The 18004-nt window shown below is 31.4% G+C and overlaps 2 long non-coding RNA genes across 3 annotated transcripts; one reads left to right on the forward strand and one right to left on the reverse strand.

The window, feature by feature from the left end:
• The first annotated feature begins 8536 nt into the window (after positions 1 to 8536).
• On the forward strand, positions 8537 to 16769 carry LOC127702302 (uncharacterized). Of its 2 annotated transcripts, none has more exons than XR_007982360.1 (2): positions 8537 to 8758; positions 16673 to 16769. It is a non-coding gene; the product is annotated as an uncharacterized LOC127702302 (long non-coding RNA). The 2 variants fall into 2 exon arrangements; XR_007982361.1 differs by lacking the exon at positions 16673 to 16769 and adding an exon at positions 15430 to 15526.
• On the reverse strand, positions 12423 to 17055 carry LOC127702303 (uncharacterized). The gene is made up of 3 exons (XR_007982362.1): positions 16943 to 17055; positions 13987 to 14433; positions 12423 to 12665 (listed from the first exon to the last, which is right to left on the reverse strand). It is a non-coding gene; the product is annotated as an uncharacterized LOC127702303 (long non-coding RNA).
• Positions 17056 to 18004: the final 949 nt, after the last annotated feature.

An 18004-nucleotide genomic window follows, 5' to 3' on the forward strand; every position in this document is an offset into this window, starting at 1 on the left:
TTTCAACAATTGTACTCTTAATTGTGATCTAAATGTCTGTATGGAATATATCCACTTGAAATATTTTAAATTCAATCATTTTTGATGCAAGGACATACCAAGGACGCTAAAAATCATAAGTTTAGAAAGAAAATACAAACAACACAGCGAGTAAAAGACAAATGACTAAAGTTCATAAAACAATGCACAGAATACTTTGTGTGGGCGAGGTTAATACATTCCTACTCGAGTAGTAACACCTGTAATAGACAATGATAATACCTATTAGACGAATGTTCTCTATCACTAAATGTATTTGATATATGTTTTACTTCAGGGGTTAAATGGTGTCCCTTCTGTAGTAAAAGCAGTTACTGATTACAATGAAGTGTTTCATAAGGTTAAAGACGGAGAATTCGCAACGATTGTTCAAAGGGAAAATATTGGTTTGTTTTTAATCAGATTTACCTCATGAGCTCATGTGTGAATTTAAAATGTGAAATATCTGTTTTAATGAGAATGATAAGTACTTTTGTATAAAACTCAATTAGGAAAGCCTAAAAATAAAATTAAATTAAAATTTAAATATATCTTACACAGATGTAAAAATAAAACACAATTTCAGTTTGAAGTACCAATTACACATGTACTTTACGAAGATTTCCATTTGGTATTTTTCTCCCTTATAGTTAACTTTCTTATAGATGTACTATCATTATTACCGCAAATAATAATAGCTTCAAAATCTAACATGTCTAATCAAATGCTTTTTATTCATTCAAAGTTGGTTATGACAATCATTTTATCTTGTGACTTGTGTCAGCTAAACGGTGTGACATGAACTCTTCAAGAAATGTTCAAAGAAAAACGGGATTCTGTAGAAATGACAAGACACCAGAGTAGATCTTGTAGCATGAAAGACAATATTCCGCATTTAATCATCACAAATAGTTGGTTGAAAAGTGTAAGCAAAAACATCACAAATAGTTATTTGAAAAGTGTACGCAAAAACATCACGAGGCCCTACAAATTTAAAATCTATATTGATTTCTCCCTGTCGGAAATGCAGCTTTTATTCTTAAAATGTCGGAAAAGGAGTGAAATATTTTTCCCAATATTGAAACTCACTGCAGTCCACTACCAAAAAGTTACATGTGTCCACAGGATTTGCTTACAATTATCGTATTAGACAAATCAGTAGTGGTATACCGTTTGAAGCGGGTGGTATATTGTAATAATGGTGTCAGTCTCTTCGTCCATTTGATTGTGTTTACGTCTTCCGTCCGATATTTTTATCCGCTTGACAGATTTTCACTCCCATGATCCAAATGAATATCGAGATTGTCTTTAGCATAAAATATCCGCATACAGCAGTTCATGTTTGTTTCCGCTCTCCATAAACATAAATAAGAATCTATTGAACTTTCCCGAATTTTTTGTTTTGGAATCCTCTAGGCAAATCATGGAAAAAAGTAAAATAACAAAAATACCGATCTCCAAGGCAAATTCAAATCGGAAACCCGTTATCAAATTGCAAAATCAAAAGCTCAAACACATCAAACAAATGGAAAACAACTGTCATATTCCTGACTTGGTACATGCATTTCCTTATGTAGAAAATGGTGGATTAAACCTGGTTTAATAGCTACATGTAGCTTAACCTCTCATTTTTATGACGGTCGCATACAATTCTATTATCTTGACAACAATGTGTGAACAAAACAATGGACTTTGCAAGTGGTAGGGATATCTTTTTGTGAGCTTTGCTAAAAAAAAGTATACCTCAGTGCATATGTGGAATTTGTTTTAAAGTAAAGTCAATTATTTCAGTAATTGAGGTGGGAAAGACTATCTCTGACGAGATCACTGTGCCTGATCGTTTGAAAACATCAATCTCGTGGATAACAGATTCAGCGACTGAAATCAAACTGAAAAAGAGCATACATCACGGTAAAAAAAACCTATACAACTGTGATGATTATATATATATTTGTGGAATAACATTCCTCTGCAACTGTGAAAGTACTTTTATTCGGGGATCAGTTTTCGTGGATTAAGCAAAAGTTACATGTTCGTGGGTTCTTAAATTCGTGGATATTATTTTTCTGAAAAAAAAATTGGGTGAAAACTTTGAACCCATCAGAAACGAAGATTCTTGAAAATAATCATATGATGTCAATTTCACTTTCTTGTTCATCTTTCGTTACTGACAACATTTATCAATTTTTTAATAAAATAATTGCTTTTGAAAATAAGCTGATTCATCTCTGAATACAAATTGTCTCGAATGAAGTAAATTGCAAAGTAAACATTTTAATTGTTGCACACGTGTAATCAGAAGTGGTGACACTAATTAACCCAAGATCGAATGACCAATAGATTAACGATCATCAAAGGTGTTAATTGGGCCATAAACATGTCACTTATAGAAAAATGTCGCATAAAAATGCTACGGATGTACTTTGAAATAATACTTATGAAATAAATAAGCAAACCCAATATGAAATTACTATATTTTTTCGTGAAAGAGTTATGAGGAGATAAAATGAACACTTTATCATCATATATTATCACCGGAAGTCTAACTTTCATCTTTTTAAAACTAATTTGTTCATGAGAATTGAAAGATTAAAAGGTCGTAGAACTTGTCCTGTCTGACGTTGTTCATATAGTTCATTGTGCGTTTGCTGATTTTCGATGTATTCTCTAGATTATATGCCCGTATCCATGTAGTAAAACCCACAAGAGATCTTTCCATGTCTTGATTTAGACAACAGTAGACAACAGCTGTTATATTTCGTTGTACTCTTAAATTCGTGGATAAGGCCATCTACGAAAACCACGAAAATTGGTACGAATAAAAGTGCTTTCACAGTATTTTCATGATCACGATTAATAGTTCGCTAAGGCCTAAAAAGTATACATTTGGAGCTTTAAAAACAAAAAGGACTGAAACCAAATTTCCTAAACAGACTGCGGTTTTAGGGTGTTGCAACGTTAATCTTATTACAACTGCATAATCTATAAGCCAGAAATAATGCAAAGTGTACATTTATTATTTGAAAACTATCAGTACGAAAACACTGGCTACTGGGCCTCGAGGTTGACAATTCAGAAGCGGTACATACCCAGTGATAGCTAGGAAATAAAGGTTTTCATGGAACAACTTTCCACAGATTTTGTCAACACCAGTGGCAAAAGATGTAAAATGTCACACAACCAAAAACAACACGTACATTTTTTCCCGAATAACCTTATTAATGCTCGAGACCAACATTTGGAAAGCCAAAAATACAAAAATGTTAGAGTAAAATTGAGAATGGAAATGGGGAATGTGTCAAAGAGACAACAACCCGACCACAGAACAGACAACAGCAGAAGGCCACCAACAGGTCTTCAATGCAGCGAGAAATTCCCGCACCCGGAGGCGTCCTTCAGATGGCCCCTAAACAAATATATATACTAGTTCAGTGATAATGAACGCCGTGCATTAATTACGAAAGGTCTTTAAAGGGACAACCAACGCATTAACACTATAAAACATTTTCGGGTATAAATTGCAATAATAATTGCGATTAAAGAAAAGTTTGTAAATCGGTGTCGTGACATTCTTACTTGTTTTTCTTTGTTTTTGACTAGTGCGTAAAGCAGACGAAATGAAATAAAATAAAATGTCAATGTTTTTTTTTTATAGATTTGACAGGATATAGTTGCACATTCTATCGAAATATTTCAAGATTCTTTCCAAAGTACTTGATGCTAAATGGGTGAGTCATATTTTCTGATTGTAGATCTATCATAATATTATATCTTTATTGCATTACATATTTTGATTTAGATTATGACTTTAATTCTATCAAAACTAACCAAAAATGTTCACTGTATAAAAGTTCATCATGTTAAGATGCTTGTTTGTCATTTATGATTGAAAACATCTTGGTCATGTTGGTAGCTTGGTGCTTACATATTTTTATAGAATAACACCATCCGGGAAAATACGTTATTTCACAGTCTTATAACTTAATTATTCCATTTACAGGGAATTGCAGTCATTTAATGGACGTTACGATGTAAATTCTATCATAACTGATTTTACAATCCAATCAACAGCTTCTTCAGATCATACCTTGATTATAAAATTTGAAAATTTATTAGTAAGTTGTGCTAATTTTGATAAAACGTGATTTTATTTTTCTGTTGTTTTTTCCTTGTTTGTGAAAATTTCTTCTAAAACTATTGGGGTTCGTAAAAACATTGCCAGTTGCAAACAGCTATGACAGTGTAACACTTTTCATTCATTTTTGTTTCTTGCTTGTGTTCTTACGCGCATGGATTGTGTTACTTTACCACTGGTACAAACAACATTGAGGGCACCTTCAAGTGGCATATATAATAACGCAAACTAATGAATAATTTTTATGAAAATAACACTTTCTGAATTTTGTGTGTCAATTCGCTTTTTAGGGGTTTACCTTGACCAGGAACGCAATTGTCAAAAGGTCGAAAAATTGAGAAGCTACATGACAAAAGCATCCAAATAAAAATGGCCAAATCTCCCTGAGGTCAACATTGGGAGTTGGAACTTTAATTGAAATATTTTAATAATGAATAAGTTTACTTGCATTTTAAATACTTATAGGTTCAACAAACATGTGACGTCACACCGAATAAATATGCGTACCTTTTAACATGTCTATTGCGGCTATTAAAAACTTATGATTATGAAAACAATTATCAAAATTAATCTGCTTATATTTATTATCATGATCCACGAGCTTAAATTTCACGGATATTGAAAAGTCTAACTCGTCAAAGATATCAGGCTTATCATTTGGTACGCTACATGCGTGTTTCGTCTACAACAACACATCAGTGATGCAAGGATCAAAACAGTTTAAAGCTAAAGCTGAACAAAAACAAAACAGTTCAAAGCTAAAGCTGAACACAAACACCTAAAATTCACATTATGGTGTAAACTACACCACAGGTACTTGTTGACAGGATTTTTCACCTTCTATAAAATTGTTATTTCCCTCAGTCATTTTAATTTTTTAAGTCTTCAGGTAGTAAAGAAAGTCGAATAATTATAAATGTTTCGACTAAAGTTACTCAAAGAAGCTATGTGCACGCTTTTTTTAATGCATAATCAGGTCACTTTTTCCCGGGAGTGATGAAACCAAAAAAAAATGTAACACACAATCCGAAGAAATACTAAACGTTGTACAGTGCTTTTGATCGCATAAAAGTTCGGCGCTTCTTTAAGTAATAGACATTTTTTTGTCTGACAATTGACTGTTGTTTATTTAAACTTTCATGAGTTTTCTAATTGACATTATTAGTCTTCTACGGATGCATAGTCATCCATTTAAAATTTCCGGCAACATACCAATGAATACAAGAAAAGATGAAATATGCTTTTATCATTGCTTTTATTCTGTTATTCAATTGCAATACTAGAACAAAAGTCAGCGGATGATTGAATTGTAACATACATAAAATTTAAATTGCTGAGATTATGATCAAGAACCATGGTTCATTTTGATACATTATTTTGCAAGGGAAATTATTCCAAACCTTTCTGTGGATTTTGGGATTTCGGTGTTCCGTAAGTATAAAGTTTAATATGTTTGTATCTTGAAAAGGAGTAGAGTATCATTATTTTTTTTTTATTATTTAAGTTTTGGACTTTCAAATAAGACTTTAAACTGCCTTTTTGATGTAAGTCTTTTAACTTTTTATTAAGTTGTAGTTGTTTCCTAATTTAGTTATTCTTATCCTTCTCTTATTCAAAAGAATTATGTAAAATTTTATAAGAATCTCATGAAATTCAAGTCTTTCATATAAGATACATATCATCTCTTAAGTAAAACATTTCGACGTAAAAATGTTCCATGTGCACACAGAAAATATAAGTTTCACAATTATACTTTTTTAAAAAGTATAAAAGCGAGGTTATAGCCTGTGAAGGAAATTAAAAGATACAGAATTATTATGTAGTTTTACAACTTTTCCCAATACCAATAATATCAAATATGTTTTAGGAATACTGTAAACGGAGCATGGTCGAACTTTGGTTCACGAATTGTAGAGTCAACAGATTCGTATACGATATGTGAATATAATCACACCACAAATTTTGCAATACTCATGAGCCCAGGAAGAATAGTATGTTGATTTAGTTAGTCTTCATAACTTATTTCAGTGTATAGTAAGAAATCATTAATACATATTTTCAATTTATAGTACGATAAATGCAGTTAGTATTCTCATATTAGTAAGGATGTAGACATCCATCTGATGAGGTAAGCATTTTTCAACTGATTTTTATAGTTTGTTGTTATGTTGTACTGTAACACCACTGTCCCAGGTTAGGAAAGGATTGGCACCTTCAAACGTGTTGAACCCCGCCACATTCTGTATGTGCCTGTCCCAAGTCAGGACTGTGATTCAGTGGTTGTCATTTGTTGCTGTGTAATATATTTGTTTTTCATTACTTATTTTGTCCATAAATTAGGCAGTTAGTTTTTCTCGTTTGAATTGTTTTACATTTGTCATTATGGGGCATTTTATAGCTGACTGTGCGGTATGGGTTTTGCTCATTGTTGGTTAAATGTTTTACTAACTTGCTGTAGAAGAACCACAATCAGGTCATCAATGTTAGAAAGACACAGTTTATGTCATACAATCCTATAAGCTTAGAATTCTACTTCATATATAGATATAAGAAGATGTGGTATGAGTGCCAATGAGACAACTCTCCATCCAAGTCACAATTTGTAAAAATAAATCATTATAGGTCAAAGTACGGCCTTCAACACGGAGCATTGGCTCACACCGAACAGCAAGCTATAAAGGGCCTATAATTTTGTATTTACATTGTGTCATAGATCAAATTTATTCGTACAAAATTAATAAAACAAGGGGGTTAGATGTAAAACAATATCAAAAAGACAACCATAAACTTGGACAAAATGCCGCCAAATAAAATAACGTACAGAGGTAAATAAAAATAATTTTGTTGCAAGGTATACATGGAGTATGGAAATATTTTTTTACAAAATAAATAATTTTGTTGTTCATAGTACGAGCACAGAAGTGAAAAATTATCGTCATACCAAACACTTATCAAAGGTTGTATATATTAAAAAATTGTGAGACGAGATATAACACTAAATAAGTAAACATTAAATAACAAAAATGCATTACAAATTGTATGAACAGGTCAAATTAACACGAAAGTACGATTTGAGAGTACTCGCAGTTACTGAAAGCTAGTAAAAAGCCAAAAACAATTAAGAATTAAAAAATCATGCATCAGAGACTAAAATCAACTAAAACATATCCCAGGGATTTAGTGTTTTAACGTCATGGACAGTCAAAGAAGATATGACTTGTGCAATGCCAAAATAAAAGTATCGCGACAGGCAGTAGGATAGTTAAGAGTTAACCTTTTAATAAATGTGTATAATGTTATATATAGATAGAGTAATCTCTATAAAGAAAATGAACGTGAATGTGTATTTATACATCCCAAAAACAAACGTTTGAAAAGAATACAAATTTAGTTATATTTTAATTTGCTGATGATAAAATCGATATTTGTGCCAATGTAAACTATATTCAAAGATCTAATTACAACATTGGTAAGATAACCTTTACTAATAAGTTTGTTTATAGATTCGATTAGTTTACACGGATCACATAGTGATTTCTGCGCTTATTTAAGATTATTTAACGAAAAAATATCATCAAGATAACGGTAGGTATTGTTGAATTTATCAACAAAATGTAACAATGACGTGTCTTTACTGAGTCAGGAATACGGCAGTTGTTATCAAACAGTTCGTTTCTATGTATGTTGGCGTTTGTTTTTGTTGCACTTCAGTGTACCTGTTGTTCTTTTGGTTTTTTTTTCTTATTGAGATTCATAGCAATACAGGAATAAATCTGCTATTAAAATGGCGCAGTTAGTGCCAATAGGAATACCTATGTTTACTATCAAAGTGCATTTTATTATTAGGTCTTTCCACTTTTCGGTGGAAAGACCTATTGTATTTGTTCTGATTATTATTATTATTATTAGGTCTTTCCACTTTTCTGTGGAAAGACCTTTTGTATTTGTTCTGATTATTATTATTAGGTCTTTCCACTTTTCTGTGGAAAGACCTATTGTATTTGTTCTGATTATTAGGTCTTTCCACTTTTCTGTGGAAAGACCTATTGTATTTGTTCTGATTATTAGGTTTTTCCACTTTTCGGTGTAAAGACCTATTGTATTTGTTCTGATTATTATTATTATTAGGTCTTTCCACTTTTCTGTGGAAAGACCTATTGTATTTGTTCTGATTATTATTATTATTTTTTTTTTTTTTTCTTCCGCCAAATTTTGTTCTTGCGATAAATGTTTGTTTCGCAATATGTCGCTTAGATATTTCTCATATTGTATCGTATAGTTTATGCGCTTTTAAATTTCACCCTGCTAAGCCGAACCATTTTCTTTGTAAGAGTTATCTCCCTATTCACTGTTTATCATCTGTGTGCATCTCCTTCGTAACAAAAAAAGATATCGACAAAATTCTTTTTACAAATTGTTCGTTACATCCTCAGGAATTTTTGGCTAATTTGGATCGAAGCGATTCGATGAAATTTTATAGGAGTTATCTACCTTTATCAAATAAATTTGTCGTTATGTTTTTGTTACTCATAAACTGTAAGCCGTATAAACCTATAGTCTTTTTATTTAAGGTCCTTGGATCCTAACTTCGAAAATGAGGTCAAGGTCAAAGGTCAAGGTCATGTTCTGAATTTTGTCTTTTGCTTGTTTTTGCATTTTCTCCGATATTTTTAATGTTATATATTAAAGAACAAATGCACAATGTTTGTTTTATTGTGATGAAGATATGATACATTTGGTCTGAGACAATCCAGCGACATCTTATTGGAGTTATTGCCCCTGAAATGTTTTATTTTAAGGTAAATTGATTATTACTTCATATTGGTACATGATAAAGCCATAAGATCTTTTGCAAAATGTTGGGTGACATATGACCTTGAAAAATGTCAAACGGAAGTGACCTTGAGTGAACCGGAAGTAGTCATTTTTGCACTTATTTCATGTAGAAGTACATAGAAACCATATATTTTTTGCATGGTCATACATTAATCTATCATTTGAGACCGGAAGTGATATTTTATAAACCGAAAGTAGCGTATTATCTCCCTTTTTACAGGCAAAAATATATATAAACCATATATTTTTGGAATCAGTGTAAATAAAGCTATATGAGACCGAAAGTGACATTTTCTAATCCGGAAGTAGCCAATTATCTCCCTTTTTACAGGCAAAAGTATATATAAACCATATATTTTTGGAATCAGTGTAAATAAATCTATCATATGAGACCGGAAGTGACATTTTCTAAACCGGAAGTAGCCAATTATCTCCCTTTTTACAGGCAAAAGTATATATAAACCATATATTTTTCGAATCAGTGTAAATAAAGCTATCACAAGAGACCGAAAGTGACATTTTCTAAACCGGATGTTGACAATTATCTCCCTTATTTCAGGCAAAAGTCTATAGAAACCATGTTTACTGAATCAGTATGAAGAAACCTATGATTGGACGCCAATAGTAGCTTTGAGTAAACCAGAATTATCTTCTCATCAATTATTTAGAAAATTGATGTGGAAAGACCTTCAATTGTTCTTTGAACAATTGGTTTTTAATTATTATTATTTTTTTTTTTTTTCTTCCGCCAAATTTTGTTCTTGCGATAAATATTTGTTTCGCAATATGTCGCTTAGATATTTCTCATATTGTATCGTATAGTTTATGCGCTTTTAAAATTTACCCTGCTAAGCCGAACAATTATCTTTGTAAGAGTTATCTCCCTATTTACTGTTTATCAAGTGTGTGCATCTCCTTCGTAACAAAAAAAGATATCGACAAAATTCTTTTTCTAAATTGTTCGTTACATCCTCAGGAATTTTTGGCTAATTTGGATCGAAGCGATTCAATGAAATTTTATAGGAGTTATCTACCTTTAGCAAATAAATTTGTCGTTATGTTTTTGTTACTCATAAACTGTAAGCCGTATAAACCTATAGTCTTTTTATTTAAGGTCCTTGGATCCTAAATTCGAAAATGAGGTCAAGGTCAAAGGTCAAGGTCATGTTCTGAATTTTGTCTTTTGCTTGTTTTTGCATTTTCTCCAATATTTTTAATGTTATATATTAAAGAACAAGTGCAAAATGTTTGTTATATTGTGATGAAGATATAATACATTTGGTCTGAGACAATCCAGCGACATCTTATTGGAGTTATTGCCCCTGAAATGTTTTATTTTAAGGTAAATTGATTATTACTTCATATTGGTACATGATAAAGCCATAAGATCTTTTGCAAAATGTTGGGTGACATATGACCTTGAAAAATGTCATCCGGAAGTGACCTTGAGTGAACCGGGAGTAGTCATTTTTGCACTTATTTCATGTAGAAGTACATAGAAACCATATATTTTTTGAATGGTCATACATTAATCTATCATTTGAGACCGGAAGTGATATTTTATAAACCGGAAGTAGCATATTATCTCTCTTATTACAGGCATAAGTATATATAAACCATATATTTTTGGAATCAGTGTAATTAAAGCTATCAAATGAGACCGAAAGTGACATTTTCTAAACCGGAAGTAGCCAATTATCTCCCTTTTTTACAGGCAAAAGTATATATAAACCATATATTTTTGGAATCAGTGTAAATAAATCTATCATATGAGACCGGAAGTGACATTTTCTAAACCGGAAGTAGCCAATTATCTTTCTTTTTACCGGCAAAAGTATATATTAACCATATATTTTTGGAATCAGTGTAATTAAAGCTATCATATGAGACCGGAAGTGTTATTTTTCTAAACCGGAAGTTGACAATTATCTCCCTTATTTCAGGCAAAAGTCTATAGAAACCATATGTTTATTGAATCAGTATGAAGAAACCTATGATTGGACGCCAATAGTAGCTTTGAGTAAACCAGAATTAGCTTCTCATCAATTATTTAGAAAATTGATGTGGAAAGACCTTCAATTGTTCTTTGAACAATTGGTTTTTAATTATTATTATTTTTTTTTTTTTGTCTTCCGCCTAATTTTGTTCTTGCGATAAATATTTGTTTCGCAATATGTCGCTTAGATATTTCTCATATTGTATCGTATAGTTTATGCGCTTTTAAATTTCACCCTGCTTAGACGAACAATTTTCTTTGTAAGAGTTATCTCCCTATTCACTGTTTATCAAGTGTGTGCATCTCCTTCGTAACAAAAAAAGATATCGACAAAATTCTTTTTTCTAAATTGTTTGCAACATCCTCAGGAATTTTTGGCTTATTTGGATCGAAGCGATTCGATGAAATTTTAAAGGAGTTATCTACCTTTACCAAAAAAATTTGTCGGTATGTTTTTTTATCTCATAAACCTTTAACTGTATAAACTGGAATGTTTTTATATGAGGCCCCTAGGTCCCAACTTAGAAAATGAAGTCAAGGTCAAAGGTCAAGGTCAAGTTCTAAATTTTGACTTTTCCTTGTTTTTGCATTTTCTCAAACACTTTTAAAGATATATGTAAAAGAACAAGTGCAAAATGTTTGCTTTATTGTAATGAAGATATGATACATTTGGTCTGAGACAATCCAGCGACATCTTATTTGAGTTATTGCCCCTGAAATGTTTTATTTTAAGGTAAATTGATTATTACTTCATATTGGTACATGATAAAGCCATAAGATCTTTTGCAAAATGTTGGGTGACATATGACCTTGGTAAATTTCAACCGGAAGTGACCTTGAGTGAACCGGAAGTAGTCATTTTTGCACTTATTTCATGTAGAAGTACATAGATATCATATATTTTTTGAATGGTCATACATTGATCTATCATTTGAGACCGGAAGTGATATTTTATAAACCGGAAGTAGCATATTATCTCCCTCATTACAGGCATAAGCATATATAAACCATATATTTTTGGAATCAGTGTAAATAAAGCTATCATATGAGACCGGAAGTGACATTTTCTAAACCGGAAGTAGCCAATTATCTCCCTTTTTACAGGCAAAAGTATATATAAACCATATATTTTTGGAATCAGTGTAAACAAAGCTATCATATGAAACCGGAAGTGACATTTTCAAAAGCGGAAGTTGACAATTATCTCCCTTATTTCACGCTAAAGTCTATAGAAAACATATATTTTTTGAATCAATATGAAGAAACCTATGATTGGACGCCAATAGTAGCTTTGAGTAAACCAGAATTAGCTCCTCATCAATTTTTTAGAAAATTGATGTGGAAAGACCTTCAATTGTTCTTTTAACAATTGGTTTTTAATAATTAAGTCTTTCCACTTTTCTGTGGAAAGACCTATTGTATTTGTTCTGATTATTATTATAATTTTTTTTTTTCTTCTGCCAAATTTTGTTCTTGCGATAAATATTTGTTTCACAATATGTCGCTTAGATATTTCTCATATTGTATCGTATAGTTTTTGCGCTTTTAAATTTCACCCTGCTAAGCTGAACAATTATCTTTGTAAGAGTTATCTCCCTATTCACTGTTTATCAAGTGTGTGCATCTCCTTCGTAACAAAAAAAGATATCGACAAAATTCTTTTTCTTAATTGTTCGTTACCTCCTCAGGAATTTTTGGCTAATTTGGATCGAAGCGATTCAATGAAATTTTATAGGAGTTATCTACCTTTATGAAATAAATTTGTCGTTATGTTTTTGTTACTCATAAACTGTAAGCCGAATAAACCTATAGTCTTTTCATTTGAGGTCCTTGGATTCTAACTTCGAAAATGAGGTCAAGGTCAAAGGTCAAGGTCATGTTCTGAATTTTGTCTTTTGCTTGTTTTTGCATTTTCTCCAATATTTTTAATGTTATATATTAAAGAACAAGTGCAAAATGTTTGTTATATTGTGATGAAGATATGATACATTTGGTCTGAGACAATCCAGCGACATCTTACTGGAGTTATTGCCCCTGAAATGTTTTATTTTAAGGTAAATTGATTAGTACTTCATATTGGTACATGATAAAGCCATAAGATCTTTTGCAAAATGTTGGGTGACATATGACCTTGAAAAATGTCAACTTAAGTGACCTTGAGTGAACCGGAAGTAGTCATTTTTGCACTTATTTTATGTAGAAGTACATAGAAACCATATATTTTTTGAATGATCATACATTGACCTATCATTTGAGACCGGAAGTGATATTTTATAAACCGGAAGTAGCATATTATCTCCCTTATTACAGGTATAAGTATATATAAACCATATATTTTTGGAATCAGTGTAAATAAAGCTATCATATGAGACCGGAAGTGACATTTTCTAAACCGGAAGTAGCCAATTATCTCCCTTTTTACAGGCAAAAGTATATATAAACCATATATTTTTGGAATCAGTGTAAACAAAGCTATCATATGAAACCGGAAGTGACATTTTCAAAAGCGGAAGTTGACAATTATCTCCATTATTTCACGCTAAAGTCTATAGAAACCATATATTTATTGAATCAATATGAAGAAACCAATGATTGGACGCCAATAGTAGCTTTGAGTAAACCAGAATTAGCTTCTCATCAATTTTTTTAGAAAATTGATGTGGAAAGACCTTCAATTATTCTTTGAACAATTGGTTTTTAATAATTAAGTCTTTCCACTTTTCTGTGGAAAGACCTATTGTATTTGTTCTGATTATTATTATAATTTTTTTTTTTCTTCCGCCAAATTTTGTTCTTGCGATAAATATTTGTTTCGCAATATGTCGCTTAGATATTTCTCATATTGTATCGTATAGTTTTTGCGCTTTTAAATTTCACCCTGCTAAGCTGAACAATTATCTTTGTAAGAGTTATCTCCCTATTCACTGTTTATCAAGTGTGTGCATCTCCTTCGTAAGAAAAAAAGATATCGACAAAATTCTTTGTCTAAATTGTTCGATACATCCTCAGGAATTTTTGGCTAATTTGGATCGAAGCGATTCAATGAAATTTTATAGGAGTTATCTACCTTTATGAAATAAATTTGTCGTTATGTTTTTGTTACTCATAAACTGTAAGCCGTATAAACCTATAGTCTTTTTATTTGAGGTCCTTGGATCCTAACTTCGAAAATGAGGTCAAGGTCAAAGGTCAAGGTCATGTTCTGAATTTTGTCCTTTGCTTGTTTTTGCATTTTCTCCAATATTTTTAATGTTATATATTAAAGAACAAGTGCAAAATGTTTGTTATATTGTGATGAAGATATGATACATTTGGTCTGAGACAATCCAGCGACATCTTACTGGAGTTATTGCCCCTGAAACGTTTTATTTTAAGGTAAATTGATTACTTCATATTGGTACATGATAAAGCCATAAGATCTTTTGCAAAATGTTGGGTGACATATGACCTTGAAAAATGTCAACTTAAGTGACCTTGAGTGAACCGGAAGTAGTCATTTTTGCACTTATTTCATGTAGAAGTACATAGAAACCATATATTTTTTGAATGATCATACATTGATCTATCATTTGAGACCGGAAGTGATATTTTATAAACCGGAAGTAGCATATTATCTCCCTTATTACAGGTATAAGTTTATATAAACCATATATTTTTGGAATCAGTGTAAATAAAGCAATCATATGAGACCGAAATTGACATTTTCTAAACCGGAAGTGGCCAATTATCTCCCTTTTTCCAGGCAAAAGTATATATAAACCATATATTTTTGGAATTTGTGTAAACAAAGCTATCATATGAGACCGGAAGTGACATTTTCAAAAGCGGAAGTTGACAATTATCTCCCTTATTTCACGCTCAAGTCTATAGAAACCATATATTTATTGAATCAATATGAAGAAACCTATGATTAGACGCCAATAGTAGCTTTAAGTAAACCAGAGTTAGCTTCTCATCAATTATTTAGAAAATTGATGTGGAAAGACCTTCAATTGTTCTTTGAACAATTGGTTTTTAATTATTATTTTTTTCTTTTTTCTTCCCCCAAATTTTGTTCTTGCGATAAATATTTGTTTCGCAATATGTCGCTTAGATATTTCTCATATTGTATCGTATAGTTTATGCGCTTTTAAATTTCACCCTGCTAAGCTGAACAATTATCTTTGTAAGAGTTATCTCCCTATTCACTGTTTATCAAGTGTGTGAATCTCCTTCGTAACAAAAAAAGATATCGACAAAATTCTTTTTCTAAATTGTTCGTTACGTCCTCAGGAATTTTTGGCTATTTTGGATCGAAGCGATTAGATGAAATTTTATAGGAGTTATCTTCCTTTATCAAATAAATTTTTCGTTATGTTTTTGTTACTCATAAACTGTCAGCTGTATAAACCTATACTCTTTTTATTTAAGGTCCTTGGATCCTAACTTCGAAAATGAGATCAAGGTCAAAGGTCAAGGTCATGTTCTGAATTTTGTCTTTTGCTTGTTTTTGCATTTTCTCCGATATTTTTAATGTTATATATTAAAGAACAAGTGCAAAATGTTTGTTATATTGTGATGAAGATATGATACATTTGGTCTGAGACAATCCACCGACATCTTACTGGAGTTATTGCCCCTGAAATGTTTTATTTTAAGGTAAATTGATTACTTCATATTGGTACATGATAAAGCCATAAGATCTTTTGCAAAATGTTGGGTGACATATGACCTTGAAAAATGTCAACTTAAGTGACCTTGAGTGAACCGGAAGTAGTCATTTTTGCACTTATTTCATGTAGAAGTACATAGAAACCATATATTTTTTGAATGATCATACATTGATCTATCATTTGAGACCGGAAGTGATATTTTATAAACCGGAAGTAGCATATTATCTCCCTTATTACAGGTATAAGTTTATATAAACCATATATTTTTGGAATCAGTGTAAATAAAGCAATCATATGAGACCGAAATTGACATTTTCTAAACCGGAAGTGGCCAATTATCTCCCTTTTTACAGGCAAAAGTATATATAAACCATATATTTTTGGAATTTGTGTAAACAAAGCTATCATATGAGACCGGGAGTGACATTTTCAAAAGCGGAAGTTGACAATTATCTCCCTTATTTCACGCTCAAGTCTATAGAAACCATATATTTATTGAATCAATATGAAGAAACCTATGATTAGACGCCAATAGTAGCTTTGAGTAAACCAGAGTTAGCTTCTCATCAATCATTTAGAAAATTGATGTGGAAAGACCTTCAATTGTTCTTTGAACAATTGGTTTTTAATTATTATCTTTTTTTTTTCTTCCCCCAAATTTTGTTCTTGCGATAAATATTTGTTTCGCAATATGTCGCTTAGATATTTCTCATATTGTATCGTATAGTTTATGCGCTTTTAAATTTCACCCTGCTAAGCTGAACAATTATCTTTGTAAGTGTTTATCAAGTGTGTGCATCTCCTTCGTAACAAAAAAAGATATCGACAAAATTCTTTTTCTAAATTGTTCGTTACATCCTCAGGAATTTTTGGCTATTTTGGATCGAAGCAATTAGATGAAATTTTATAGGAGTTATCTTCCTTTATCAAATAAATTTTTCGTTATGTTTTTGTTACTCATAAACTGTCAGCTGTATAAACCTATAGTCTTTTTATTTAAGGTCCTTGGATCCTAACTTCGAAAATGAGATCAAGGTCAAAGGTCAAGGTCATGTTCTGAATTTTGTCTTTTGCTTGTTTTTGCATTTTCTCCGATATTTTTAATGTTATATATTAAAGAACAAGTGCAAAATGTTTGTTATATTGTGATGAAGATATGATACATTTGGTCTGAGACAATCCAGCGACATCTTATTGGAGTTATTGCCCCTGAAATGTTTTATTTTAAGGTAAATTGATTATTACTTCATATTGGTACATGATAAAGCCATAAGATCTTTTGCGAAATGTTGGGTGACATGTGACCTTGAAAAATGTCAACCGGAAGTGACCTTGAGTGAACCGGAAGAAGTCATTTTTGCACTTAGTTCATGTAGAAGTACATAGAAACCATATATTTTTTGAATGGTCATACATTAGTCTATCATTTGATACCGGAAGTTAAATTTAATAAACCGGAAGTGGCATTTTTTCTCCCTTATTACAGGCATAAGTATATATAAACCATAAATTTTTGGAATCAGTGTAAATAAAGCTATCATATGAGACCGAAAGTGACATTTACTAAACCGGAAGTAGCCAATTATCTCCCTTTTTACAGGCAAAAGTATATATAAACCATTTATTTTTGGAATCAGTGTCAATAAATCTATCATATGAGACCAAAAGTGACATTTTCTAAACCGGAAGTAGCCAATTATCTCCTTTTTTACAGGCAAAAGTATATATAAGCCATATATTTTTGGAATCAGTGTAAATAAAGCTATCATATGAGACCGGAAGTGACATTTTCTAAACCGGATGTTGACAATTTTTTCCCTTATTTCAGGCAAAAGTCTATAGAAACCATATGTTTATTGAATCAGTATGAAGAAATCTATGATTGGACGCCAATAGTAGCTTTGAGTAAACCAGAATTAGCTTCTCATCAATCATTTAGAAAATTGATGTGGAAAGACCTTTAATTGTTCTTTGAACAATTGGTTTTTAATTATTATTATTATTTTTTTTTTTTTTTTTCTTCCGCCAAATTTTGTTCTTTTTAAATTTCTTCCTGCTCAGCCGAACAATTATCTTTGTAAGAGTTATCTCCCTATTCACTGTTTATCAAGTGTGTGCATATCCTTCGTAACAAAAAAAGATATCGACAAAATTCTTTTTCTAAATTGTTCGTTACATCCTCAGAAATTTTTGGCTAATTTGGATCGAAGCGATTCGATGAAATTTTATAGGAGTTATCTACCTTTATCAAATAAATTTGTCGTTATGTTTTTGTTATTCATAAACTGTCAGCCGTATAAACCTAGTCTTTTTATTTAAGGTCCTTGGATCCTAACTTCGAAAATGAGGTCAAGGTCAAAGGTCAAG

Source organism: Mytilus californianus, unplaced genomic scaffold (assembly GCF_021869535.1).
Source record: "Mytilus californianus isolate M0D057914Y unplaced genomic scaffold, xbMytCali1.0.p SCAF_5, whole genome shotgun sequence".
Classification (NCBI taxonomy): domain Eukaryota; kingdom Metazoa; phylum Mollusca; class Bivalvia; order Mytilida; family Mytilidae; genus Mytilus; species Mytilus californianus.